The sequence below is a fragment of the Falco rusticolus genome, chromosome 2 (genome assembly GCF_015220075.1).
Source record: "Falco rusticolus isolate bFalRus1 chromosome 2, bFalRus1.pri, whole genome shotgun sequence".
NCBI lineage: Eukaryota > Metazoa > Chordata > Aves > Falconiformes > Falconidae > Falco > Falco rusticolus.
Window position 1 is genome coordinate 94,896,612 of NC_051188.1, and position 14,465 is coordinate 94,911,076.

Below are 14,465 nucleotides of genomic sequence, written 5' to 3' on the forward strand. Positions count from 1 at the left end.
GGGAGCGGACAACTATGACAAAACTCAAACTAAAAAACGGAGAGAGACCAGGTGGGAGAGACAGCAGCATGTTCATTCCTTTGCCCATTTTCCTTGGCCCTTACCAACCTTCAGGGACTCAGTGAAATGAGCAATTCCAAAGAGCTGTATTATCCCCCAAAGCAAGGCCTCCTCCTACATGAGCTGCCACCACACATGCACCACCACAAGAACCTCAGTTTCAAACCGTCAGTCACTGTTTGGTATTTGAAGTTACCTAGAAGTGTTAAGGCTGGTCAGTACCCTCTGCAAGTATGGCCTGCAGCAAGCTGGAAAACATTTCTTGTGTGAATGCTCTCCATAGATGTGCTGGCTGGCTTTGCATCACCTGCTGTAAACTACATTTCTTCATTTGCTTTTATGATCTATGATATCACCTACTTCTGTATCTTCGTTGGTCATACATCTTGAAATGACCATACTGAGGCATTTCATAAGCAGCGCATCTTTTCTTATATCCATTTTACTTCCTCTATTTCAGAACCAGCGCAAAAAATTCCCCACCAAAGCAGTACAAAAGCAGTACCTGTACCACTTGTCAAAGGTTTTTAATTTTATGCATTTTAAGAAGCTTTAAAAGAAAACCACGAGGCTGCCAGAAGCAGTAATGACTTCTTCACTTCCACACAGTACTCTCTCATACTTAACACCCACTGAAGTATTTGCAGGTTTTGGAAGAAGAGGGCCTAGACATCATTGTGATAATGTAAGTCATTTGTCATTGTGAAGGTCAGCAATTCTTCCTACATTAGTGAAAAATGCTGCAGACAGTACGTAATCATAAGCTTTGTTATACAGCATCTTCTAACAGCTGTAATGCTCTACTGTCTGCTCCAAGATGAGTAAGAAAAAACATTATCCCCATGTCTTTACAGATACATTAAACATAAGCTTTTTAGTCAGCGTATACAACTGCTCATCTTTGTGCCCTGAAGCCCACTGAAAGACTGTACCATTTGCAATGCTTTTACTGTTTGATGTTTGGAGAAGAAAGATTAATTGCTGTTGAGCACGCTCCTGAAAAGACCCAGAACCAGCACCTTTCCTTTTTTTCCCCAATAAAAATACACTAGTTGTAGCATTCCTATTTGCATGACGACAAATGCATTAAACTTTGAGCTTCAAATGCCTGCTTTGGGGGATTTCTCTGGGCTTAGCACAACAAAGCAGCAGTTCGCACAGAAGGGCGTGCAGGGTGGAGCGATGGCATCCACCCGGCAGAGCGCCATGGCTTCTCTAAGCTCTGCACCCACCGCAACAGACGCAGCTGCCCAGGCGGAGCTCCAGCAGGAGCTGGCTGTGCCCTGCTCATGTGCCGGTGTGGGATGGACGGCGGCAGTGAGCACTCCTGTGGGAGCGCGGCCAGATAGAGGAACTCCTCTGCTCACTGACAGACCTCTGGGAAGAGGTGAGTAGGTTGAGGAGTATCAGGGAGCGCGAGAGAGAGACAGACTACTGGAATCACACCTTACATTCCCTGTGACAAGCCAAACAGGCAGACAGGACACATGACAAGAGGATTCCCTATCTCTCCACCTGGCTGAAGACAGTGACTCAAGGGATAGGGGGCAATGGCGGTCCTGCCAGGTGCAGCAGGCTGTCTCCTGTGTGACCGCCCCACATGCCCAGCAGCCCTGGTGTCATGGGTACGAGGCTCTGCAAGCAGAACTGAACAACGACAAGGACAATGGCTCATCTAATATGGAGGTGGCACTGAAGTTAAGCTGGCCTATGCCCTGCGTCAAAACTGCTTCCATAAAGAAAAAAGGGCAGGTCAATGTCATAGGAGACACCTTTCTGAAGGGAACAGAAGGCACAACACACAGACCAAACCCACTCCTTAGGGAGGTCTGCTGCCTCCCTGGGGCCTGGGTTAAAGATGTGAAGAGAAAGCTGCCCACCCCAGTACGGCCCTCAGGACTTTTCAGGTAGGCAGTGATGAAGTTGCAACAAGAAATCCAAGGGCAATCCAGTGAGACTTCAGGGCCTTGGGATGACTGGTTAAGGAATCAGGAGCACAAGCAGTGCTTTCCTCTATCCTTCCAGTTGCAGGAAACGATGAGGGAAGAAAAAGGGAGAGCCAGCAGATCAATACCTGGCTCCAAGCCTGGTGCCACCAGCAGAACTTGGGGGGTTTTGATCACATATCAGTTTACACGGCAGTGGGCCTGCTGGCAACAGACAGGATACGCCTGTCTCAAAGTGGGGAAAGGATCTTTGCACAGGAGTTAGCAGGGCTCATGGGAAGAGCTTTAAACTAGATTTGAAGGGGGAAAGGGATCAAACTAAGCTAGCCTGTGGGCAACACACCAATGTTTGAGGGATGGTATGCTGTCTTAGTGGAAGAAGGGGATAGAGATCCATGCAGCAGCCAAGACACAAAGGTTATTGATGAATTAGAAACCTGAGAAGTGCCTGAGAATCATCATGTAGGAATTATGGCTTGTCCCCCAGAAAAGCTGGCAGAACTGAATTGCATCTACAGCAATGCCCACAGCATAGACAACAAACAGGAGCAGCTGGAAGCCATTGTACGTCTGGAAAACTATGACCATTGTGGAAACGTGGTGAGATGACTCACTCACACAGCTGGGGTGCTGCAATGGATAGCTATAAACTTTTCAGAATGGATAGGCAAGGAAGAAGAGGCAGTGGGGTAGCCCTGTATATTAGGGAGTGTTTGGGTTGTCTAGAGCTTGATAATGATGAAAGACTCAAGTGTAAGAATCAGGGGAAGGGCCAACAAGGCAGATATCCTGGTGGGAGTCTGTTATCCTAGCCAGGATGAAGGGGCAGATGATATATTCTACAAACAGCTGGGGGAAGTCTCACAGTCACTAGCCCTGGTTCTTGTGGGGGACTTCAACTTACCAGATGTCTGCTGGCAATACAACACAGCAGAGAGGAAACAGTCCAGGAGCTTCCCAGAGTGTGCTTTGAAGGTAACTTCCTGACACAGCAGGTGAGGGAGCCAGCTAAGGAAGGCACCCTGCCGGACCTGCTGTTTGCAAACAGAGAAGGACTTGTGGTTGATGTGATGATTGGAGGCTGTCTTGGGCTTAGTGACCATGAAATGATAAGAGTTTTCAATTCTTGAAGTAGAGGGGGTCAGCAGAACTGCTCACTTAGTCTTCTGGAGGGCAGACCTTAGCCTGTTTAGAGGCTTGGTTGACAGAGTCCCTTGGGAGGCAGTCTCCAAGGGCAAACCAGTCCAGGAAAGTTGGACACTCTTCAGGAAGGAAATCTTAAAGGTGCAGAAGCAGGCAGTTCCCATATGCCAAAAGATAAGCAGTGGGGAAGACAACCAGCCTGGTTGAGTAGAGAGCTTTGGCTGAATCTCAGGGGGGTGCAGAAAGGAGAGTTTATGACCCTTGGAAGAAGGGACAGGCAACTCAAGAGGACTACAAGGATGTTGTGAGGCTATGCAGGGAGAAAAGAAGGTCCAAAGACCACCAGCTAGAACTTAATCTGGATACTGCCATAAAAGACGATAAAAAAACCATTCCTTGAAATACATCAAGAACAAAAGTGGGCTAAGGAAAGTCTCCATCCTTTAGCTGATATGGGGGGAAACATAGTGACAGGGGCTGAGGAAAAGGAAGAGGTACTTAATGGCACCTTTGCCTCATTCCTTGATAGTAAGACCAATTGCTCTCAAGGTACCTAGGTCCCTGAGTTGTAAGACAGAGACAGGGAGCAGAATAAAGCCCCCATAATCCAAGGGGAAATGGTCAGCAACCTGCTACACCACTTAGACATGCACAAGTCTATGGGTTTGCAAGGGATCAACCCAAGGGTACCAAGGGAGCTGGTGGAAGGGCTCAGTGAGCCACTTCCCATCATATATCAGCAGTCCTGGTCAACCAGGGAGGTCCTGGTTGACTGGAGGTTAGCAAATGTGACACCCATTTACAAGAAAGGGCAGAAAAGGATCCGGGAAACTACAGGCCTGTCAGCCTGACCTCAGTGCCAGGGAAGGTTATGGAGTAGATCATCTTGAGTGCCATCACATGGCACATCCAGGACAACCAGGTGATCAGGCCCGGTCAGTATGAACTTATGAAAAGCAGGTCCTGCTTGACTAACCTAATCTCCTATGACAAAGTGACCCCTTTCCCATGATGGAAAGGCTATGGGTGTTGTCTACTTAGACTTTACTAAAGCATTTGACACCATTTCCCACAACATTCTCCTGGAGAAACTGGCTGCTTATGGCTTAGAGTGATGTATTCTTTGACGAGGAAAAGGCCTGGCTGGATAGCAAAGCCCAGAATGATGGTGAATGGAGTTAAATCCAGTTCATGACCAGTCACAAGTGGTGTTCCCTAGGGCTCAGTGCTGCAGCCAGTTCTGTTTAATAACTTTATCAATGATCTGGTCAAGGGGCTCAAGTGCACCCTCAATAAGTTTCCAGCTGACACCAAGTTGGGCATGTGGTGAAAATTTATTAAACTGATTACTGCTTATGAAAAAGCCTTTGTCTTTAATTAGGAATCGCTTAACTTGGACAGGGAGCTCAGGGAGCTCAAGGACAACTTTAATGAGCAGGTGGTGTTTGTCTTGAACCCCCCAAACAAGCAAGATAGGAGCAGGAACATCCAGATAATAAATGTTCTGTGCAGCTATGTCATGACAGTAACAACACCAGATTCGGGCATTTGGCTAATGTCCCTGGCATGTGTAAACCTTACAAACCATGAGATAGTGCATGCCTGCACTTAGCCTAAACATAGAAGTTTGCATAGGCTACATGTGTAAACTATTGTTTTTTACCAAGTATAAAGGTGGACAAGCTCCAGGACTGTGCTAGAACCTCATCTACAGGTGGACACACTGCATAGGAATTTTCCCAGTTACCAAGAGACTCCTGGCACCAGCTGCAACAGGGCTTCCCAGGCAAAGTGTAGGCCTGGATCCTTTTCTTAGTCTTTGTAACATTTTGCAGTAATGATCCGATGTTTCGCTCCCTATTACTCTTTTATCATATTGTGCATAATAGCTAGTACTGTTTCCTTTTATCATATTGCATGCTATATTTCCTTTATAATGTAGTATAATAAACTGTATGTATTCTTATATTTGATTTAGAATTCATTTTTGCTTGGTATCCAGTCAATCACCAAAACAGGGCAGAAGTATTGATCCCCTTGAGGGCAGGAAGGCTCTGCAGAGGGATCTGGACAGGCTGGACTGATGGGCGGAGGCCAATTGTATGAGGTTCAACAAGGAGAAGTGCTGGATCCTGCACTTGGGTCATAATAACCCCACACAACACTACTGGCTTAGGGAAGAGTAGCTGGAATGGTGCCCAAGAGAAACGGACCTGGGGGTGTTGGTCAACAGCCAGCTGAGCATAAGTCGGCAGTGTGCCCAGGTAGCCAAGAAGGCCAACAGCACCCTGGCTTGTATAAGAGAGAGTGTGGCCAGCAGGACTAGGGAAGTGATCATCCCCCTTGTACTTGGGACTCGGTGAGGCCACACCTTGAATACTGTGTTCAGTTTTGGGCTCCTCACTACAAGAAAGACATTGAGGTGCTGGAGCGTGTCCAAAGAAGAACGAAGCTGGTGGAAGGTCTAAAGAACAAGTCCTATGAGGAGCAGCTGAGGGAACTGGGGTTGTTTTGCCTTCAGAAAACGAGTCTCATGGAGACCACCTTGCTCTCTACAACTACTTGAAAGGAGGTTATAGTGAAGTGGGGGTTGGTCTCTTCTCCCAAGTAACAAGTGATAAGATGAGAGGAAGCAGCCTCGAGTTGTGCTAGGGGAGGTTTAGATTGGACGTCAGGAAAAATTCCTTCACCAAAAGTGTTGTCAAGCAGGGCAACAGACTGCCCAGAGAAGTGGTTGAGTCAGCATCCCTGGAGCTATTTAAAAGACATGTGGATGGGCACTTAGGGACATGGTTTAGTGGTGGACTTGGCAGTGCTAGGTTAACAGTTGGACACAATGATCTCAAAGGTCTTTCTCAACCTAAACAATTCTATGATTCTATGAAAAATTTAGACTCATTTTGCCCACTTTTTTCTTCTTTAATTTTCAGTAATCCCTACTCCAGCTTTGGGCCATTGAAAACAGCAGCGTGTTTCTGAACAAAGGCCCACTTTTTTTTTTTTTTTCTTATAGCTAAAAAGTAATTCGAAAATATTCAACAGATTAGTGAATATGGACTAAGTGCAATTTAATGCATAGTAGCTTGAGAGAAGAAAACCTTGTGTTTCTGAAAAATGTACAGCAGTAAGTAGTCCTTTATTTCCAGTGTTGAGAACTACATAAAGTGCTTCAGTATAAAATACACTGGGCTTTAGAATCTGTACATATTCAGGAAGTATCTACAATAAATAATTATTTTAGAGTTCTGTGAAATAACAAAAGATCCAACTACACAGAAATATTTTCCACAGAAGTCACTAGACAAGCACAGATTCTTATGCCTGCAGAATTTGTACCCAAGAGGTTATATTTAGTCATCATTACCAAACGTTTCTTCTTCCCAGATTCTGCAATCAAAGACCTACCTGTGTATATCGACAAGTGAATGTTCTTTCTGAAGCACCTGGCTCTCACTCTGAAGTGCACCATTATAACTGTCTAGCTACTGAGATTTAAATGTTTAAGAAAAATACTGCTATATCCAGAGAATCCTGGGAACCCCCAAAAGGGCATTCTCCTCAGGCCAGTGTTGGTCACTGGAGCTAACTGCAATGAAAAGAAGAATGTGAAACAGTTTTCTTAAATGTTAAATTTTAATCCAGTACCTTCAGAAAAAAATTAAATAGGTACCATCTCCAGGCAAATATATCAGCAATAAATTCAATTTGAGAACCTAATTTCACTGATAGGCAGATATAAACAGAATATAACAGAGCTGATAAAAAATGGGTTTGAATAATAAAAAAAAGTGAATTTGACAATGCTTTTTCTCCTTCAAACACAGTTTATCACTCTCCTTTTCATAAGAATTTCAGCCTGCTTTCTAAATAAAGTATTACACTGTAGGATAGATCAGTATTAATTAGGAAGACTGGCAATGTTCATGTATAAGGTAATGAATAATCCACCCTAAGACAAGACAGAAACAGCAATTACCTGGATCTGCAACTGAAGTCTCCTCAGACTCAAGAAGCTAAAACCAAATGCATACAATATTTGACTATTCCCCTGCCACTCTCAGAGAAGGTGCAAAGAGATTACGGTAATGTTGGATGTAATATCAGATACAAGAAAAGAAAATTTTAAAAAGGGAATGAAGCGCCGCCATCATATGCTATTTCCAACACTTGCAAACTATTAAAACTCAGTCTCACTATTAGTTCAGGTAAAATAAGAGATTACTTTATACTATTTAATTTTCACTTATACTATTTAATTTTCACTCAGTACATACATATTCAGTGACGCTTCTGGACACAATTAACAATATACTTTAAAACAGTGCTAATATAGGTTAAAGAGATAAGCCATTGTGTCCACCTGCAATTACAATTGAGCAGTATCTCAGTCTAAGGATATTCAAGAAAGAAATAGTTTTAGACTGAGAATTTGTATTTATTGAAATAACACTACACCTTCTTTCTGGAACTGCAGTTCAAGATACTGAATTCTGTCATACAACGGACTTCCTGCTTAGGACCAACATTTTCCCAAGCTGAATTGTTTACTGAATAGCCTCTAATCACTTGCAAAATCCTGTGTAAATATGCACACAGCCTGCAAGGCCATTGTTTTTAAAAGTTAAGTATATACGGTTTCCATGACATATCCAGAGAGGGCAAGATTTCTATTTTTTTTAATCCTAACATTTACAATTAAAGTAGATGTACACTGATGGGGTCACAACAAGAACATTAGTAATCATCATTTCAATCCCCCTGAATTTTAAGAAGGGGACTACAGTTTGCATTCTACTTTCTGAACTAAGCAATGCTTCATGCAATTTCATAGTATTAAATGATAGTTCCATCCCACATTGCCAAGTAGGCAGTCTACTCAAGGAAGTTATTGCTTCAAAGCTGTATTTTTGTACAGGTTTCAAGTCAAGAGTACACTAGAGCCTTCTCAGTTCTCTCTCCTGAAAGAAATAATGAGCTGCAAAAAAGCCAAAGTTCTGTACTGGTCTGAGTAGCAACATAATAAAGAAATTAAATAAAAAAAAATTAAAACTCACATGAATCATAATAAGAAACTTACATGTTATTAAAGGGTCTTGTTATTAACAAAGGCAACAAATACCAGGCATTATACAAAGATGAACAACACATGTTAAAAATGTCAGAAAGTCATCCACAAATGGTAAAACTGAGGAGGAAAAAGGACTGCAACACAGCCGTGACATGACATTTTTTTTTAGATCAGTTGATCTGCCAAACTAAACCAGCACGTTGCATGGCAGGGCATGGTGGAGCAGGTATACAAAGGCTATCCAAGCTTCTATAAATTAAGAACACAGCATTAAGATCAGAACTATCAAAAACACGGCCAACTAGTGAAAACACACTATTTACACACCAAAGTTCTCCAATCTTTCTCAGAAAAAAAGAAAAAAAACCGACCCAAAAAACCCAAACAAACAAACAAAAAAAAAAATCAAGAAAAACCCAAAACTACTAAAACCCATGACCAAAGCCTCCCTTAAAAAGAAACAAACCAGATCACTCTTCAAGGAAAAGAATACCACGAACCAGATGCAATGGTCTGAAAACTGGTATACAAGTATTTTTGTGGGGCTTTTTTTCATTTGAAAGCATGTTTTCTCAACACACTAGTAAGCAAGGCATGTGTTTTTAGAAATCTCTGTAAACATAGATATCTACTCTTAGTACTTATACAGTCACGTCACAGAAACACATTTTCTGCATTAGAGTGGATTGACTGCGTATTGTGCAATACATGCTCTGTTGAACTAGCAGTAGTTCAGACAGCTCCCAGTCAAGCAGCAGCTCAGCACACTGCACTCCATATCAATCAGCATCTTTTACACATCTGTCAGACATAGCTCTAAGAGTTCATATTGTTTGAAGCTCCTTTCTACATTCTGCTAAATGAAGCTTCTACTACATTTCTACTGCAGTCAATATACCTGGTCAGCACAGCAATGCCAACCATGAAAAGCTCCCATCTGTTACTCCAATCATCCTATTATCCAACCTCCCAACAAATCTTGAAGCAGGAATAACGACAGTTTTCAGGTGAACCTTCCTGGTAAATTTCATCTTTTTGAGACATTTTAATACAAGTAAAAGATACACTAAACTATACACCTGGTTAAAGTAGCTTTCCTTACAAGACCTAAAAAGCATGGGAAAACAATTAATTTGTAATGTGCACTAAGCATTATTATATGATATGAGCATATGATGAGATACATAAAACAGTATCATTGTCAAATGCAAATTTTAGAACATTTATTTCTTTAACTAAATCCAAAACAATGTTGAGGCCCAGTGGCATGCAGGAAAGCACATTGCAAGGAGCTGCATCTGCTATTGTGATGCTGCAGGGCACAGGAGAAAGCTGTAGGGAGAAACAACAAAGGAGAATAGCTACCAGACGGCAACCATAACCTTAGGGACATGGCCAGCTATCCCCTATAGCATATTTTACATAGTGACAGCTACAGTCACTTACAACATTGCCAATACAGGCTGTCCATCTACATTTACCTATAAAATGAGCTGGTGTCAAAATTTTGTCATCATATGTATTTCTATCAAATCTCAAGTAAGTTATTTGTTATGATGTGGCCCTATTTTATTTTACTGGATACCTTGACACAATTCATCTAATGTACCTGACATGAAAATCTTGAAGTCAGGCAGAAAACCAAAAATATTACAGAGGAAAAATCCTGAATTAAGGATTAATATAGTAACATACTCAATGTTGAAAAAGAAAGAGTAACTTACATGCCAAGAAGTTATAATGCAGCTTGACAATCTATATTAACAATCAACATTAAATCCATAATGCAATCAAAGTTATAAAAGTTGTATGCTATTTCTGGGTAGCTCACGTCTTCCTTACAAGGTGCATTAGATACACAACATAATGATGAAAACATGTCTTAAAGCCAGAAGTCTTTTTAAATGGGATGTACCTCAAAATTATGAAATTCTTCACAAAACCTATGAAGGCCCTTTAGAAGTCTTCGGCACTGTTTAAGAACAAAAAGTAGGTCTGCGCTATTTCCTGAAACGACCAGGACTGCAGAGTTATTATTTAAATGTGCAATTAGGCATCACAGGAAAAGGTATTTCAGACAACAATATCCATCACAGATGAAGCCAGTAAGGTTTTGACACCAGAGGAATCCTTTGCAGGAGTTCAAAAGGTTTCATTCACCCCCCATGTTGAGAGCAGTAATGGAATTAACAGACTTGTTTTTCATGTAACTAAAAAAAAAAGCAGAGAGTACAGGCTAATTCTGATTCTCAGTCAGTCTAATCTATTATCACTCAATTTACTTTATTCAAACTGTGATAACTTACATGAATTAGGGATCTGGCCTAGGATTGATTTCTAGCCTCTTAGACATCTGATCTGAAGCAGAAGTGTTTTTTAACTGCTCTAACACAAACCAAAATTACTTATGATTTTTTCAGCAGAATTTTTTTTTTTTTTAATTTTTAAATCTGTGAACAAGAGCATATAGATTCTACTTTTTTGCCCTGCAAGAAAGTATGGTAAAAACAATGATTTATCAGTTTCCAAAATGCAAAGAGTTCACAGTTCTCTTATGACACCCACTCTCACAAAGCAGCAGATGAGGTTGAAGAAGCATACTCAGGTACAGCACCAAAGCCACCTGGTACACTCCAGCACTGCTAAGAAGCGCTGATGATCTGTGAATGCACTGTAAGTATTGGCATGCAAATAAGGCATCCTGAACAATCTTCTCTGCTTCCAAATTTGGCACATTTATTACAGCATGAAAAAAATCTTTAGAAAGTAGGCCAGGTTTTCACTCAGCTAAACTTGGCCACAAATACATACACAATCTGTCAGGGATCAGCAGCAGCATCACAAAGAAACACAGTCTCTTTTGTGTAAAGCTGGGTAGTCATGAAGCCTACAAAAAGAACAAGGTATCGGGCTTTAAAAATACCCAATACAATAAGCTGCACAGCAATCAAAGCTACTTGAGCATAATTACCCCAATGGACTGCTGCTGAATTTGAGAGCAGAGGTAAGAGAAGGAAAGTATTTTCTTCAGCCTGTACTATTACAGATAACTGGAATAACATCACCAGAAGTATAGAAATGCTTATGATACAGCAGGGATACAGGCTATAAACTATTATCTGCAAAAGAAAATAATGCTCTGTTTTAGATGCAAGATTTCAACAAGGAATTGGAGATCCATTCCTTTCATTCCTTATTTTATTCCCTCTTTTCGCATAGCCATCACACTGGCCAGCCGGCTTAACCTCTCAAATCTGAATGCTCCAGGTAGACAACAGAACATGCTCTCATTCCGAGGAAGATTTTTACACTGGGATAGTTTTACGATACTCTCTAAACATGTAATGCTAAAGTTTTACAATTAAAACTCTTTATAACAGAACATTTTTTTATGATAAGTACATGTTGAAATCAATTTAGATGCAGAAGTGACATAAAAGCCTCATGACAGCATATGAGAGGCTGGATTATCTGACATCCTAAAATACTTGCAGATGGGGGGGAGGGGGAGAAGAATCACTGTCCTAGATGACACATGAAACTTTCCATTCAAAATGTCCTGTCTAGGTGTTGCAGTTCACCTGCTAGCACTCTGCCACGCAGCATCTGTAAACTCATCATCTCAACAATATCTCTGACAACAAATGTGCCAAAACTTCTCAACCAACACTTCCAATTATCTAAAGGAAACAGAGGGAAAAACATTTTGTTGCAATCAGTGTTTATGGCATTTCCCTGGCATCATCTAATCTTCTGAATTTCAGAAGATGGCAAGTAGCATCATATCTTTATTCTGCCTCTGTGCCTTCAAAAGAGCCATCAGCTAATGACTCATGAGTCAACTCAAGACATCTATAATCCATTTCTCCAGCACTGTTTGCTGACATCCCTTATGTTTTAAAAATGCATTAGCAGGAAAATGTTTATTCCCACCCTTAATTCAACTGACCTTTCAGATGACTAGGTTTCTCTAGAACATAAGCTTCAACGTGCCTCTTCACTGTCAGTCACCTGTCAGAATTCAAAGCTCTCTTCACTTCTAAAGAGGTTTCTTAGGAAGATCAAAAGCCAAGCGTCTCTAGCAAAGATTAAGTCAAAACTAAAATCGCATTTCGACTCTGAAGACATATTCGCTTTACCAAATGTTTTTTGCTTCAGCTGAGACTAGCAGAGGCATGAACTGGCTTCAGACTACCTAGTCTTTACTGCTGTTACTGTGGGGTAACTGAAAGTGGTGCCCCTTCTCCTGACAAGGTTCAATTAAGGTGACTGAAGTTAGCTTGTTAATAAAGCCAAACCAAACCACAAAAACTTGTTGATATTTTAAAGGCAAAGTGTTTTCAATTGGAATTATATCCCACAACATAACTGTTTACACGACCTTGCTAAATCGCCTCCAATGCTAAAAGGATCGTATTAGAGTCACACATTCAGCTTTTAAAAACATCCTGTTCACTCATTAGCACAGCATTTGTCCCCCCTCACCAGCTCAGTGACAGCATTGTCACAGAAAAACTGAAAAATGGGAAAATAAGTAGAATCCTCACAGAATCAGTCCCAGACAAAAAAAAAGATTCGTTTCCACAAAGTTTTCTCCCCAGAAGAAAACACAGTGAAGGACAATAGGAAAACAAAAGTCTGTTTCATGCCTCAAATTCAACAAAACTACTAAGCACAACAAATACATAATCTTAAAATAAAACTAATGGCAATGTGTCTATTCACAAGTTTATAATTAAGCTTATTCTTAAGCACTACATCAAATCAGCTCCTTGATGAATATGCAATTAATATTTCAGGAAAAGTGTGTACCATCATAACTTCTGTTGCTATAAAAATATAAATATTAAGTTAAAGATTCTCTCATATTAAACAGATAACTCCCAAATTTTTCTGGTAATATTCTGACCTATTGTATTTAATCTGAAGTTAGACAAAAAAATTCTCACCAGGAAAAAGATTTGGTTTACTGCCAAATCTGTTAATATTTCAGCTTTCCCTGATGTTTCTGCACTGATGACAACTTAAGGAAGTCTTTTAGCAGATATAAGTATTAAGCAATTAGCAATGTTTATCTTGTTCTTTTCACACAAAAAGGTGAGTGCAGATTAAAAGGATAGAAACACACAGAGAATTACACACAGAACAGATGTTCAATCAATAAAAACGTATCAAACCAACCGCCACACACACACATATTGAAGCTGATCAAAACATCCAAAAAGTAAAAGACTTTATTAATTTATTTATTTAGTATTTCTAACACTAACTTACAGTTTCATCACTTGGAGGATTCCTCATCCTTCTCTAATATACAAGTTAACAGCATCTATTACCTTACTCTAACAAAGTCTGTTCAACACTTGTGCAGGTTTCAATCCATTCTGCTCATGCAAACAGCTGTTCCTAAAGATAAAATCCAAGTAAGTTTATCTGAACTGCTTCAGCTGGTGAGACCAATTCAGTTCATGTTACCTGCAGACTTCTGTCCTGCAGCTTTTCCAGATACATGAACTCAGCTGTACAAGAAAGTAAAAAGATATTTCAGCTATGCAGTGCTTAGTAGCTCCACAGAATTTAGAAATTCTAATTTGCCATACTCTGCTTCACCTCCTCTGTATTCAGTAAATAGGATGCTTTGGACCATCGTGGTCTGCATGCAAAACCTTTCAATTTTGAAAGGTAGCAATTCATAAGCAACTTCAAGGTACCAAACACCCCCAAGTCCCCTGATGATTTATGGTGGTTTAAGAAGAAAAAAAAAAAACCACAAAAAAACCTCCTCTCTCTTCTAAAAATGTTATGTCCTGCTTCTCCACAAGGAAAAAAAAAAAAAAAATCTTACAAAATAACAGAAAAACTGGCCGCATATAAAAGGACAGGATGGCTATACCCAAAGTGCTGCGAAAGCAGAATATAAATGAATATAGACAGAAGCATTACCCTCCTCCAATTTTGTATTATTATAGTTATTTCAAGTGTTACTTATAACAAGAGTAAGCTTGAAATTTGGAGGCAGATACATAATAATTGCCAGTCAGTGCTCTCCCTTTAATTTGGTATTATTAGGTTCATTGTTTTTCTTCTTTCCTTTTTCTTAAGTGAGGTTGAACTTTTACAATTACACTTTTTATTAGCAAGATATTTGTACTTCTCTACACAATACTACTGCTCCAGTGTTTAGGCACAGTCCTACGGGTGCCCATGGCAACGTACAGTGAAAACCAAAATGACAGGGCATTTCAAAT

The 14,465-nt window shown here is 40.5% G+C and overlaps 1 protein-coding gene across 2 annotated transcripts in view; it reads right to left on the bottom strand.

Moving 5' to 3' along the window:
* Nucleotides 1–14,465, bottom strand: part of FRMPD4 (FERM and PDZ domain containing 4) — a 298,557-nt gene that overhangs the window by 209,649 nt on the left and 74,443 nt on the right. The window lies entirely within an intron of this gene.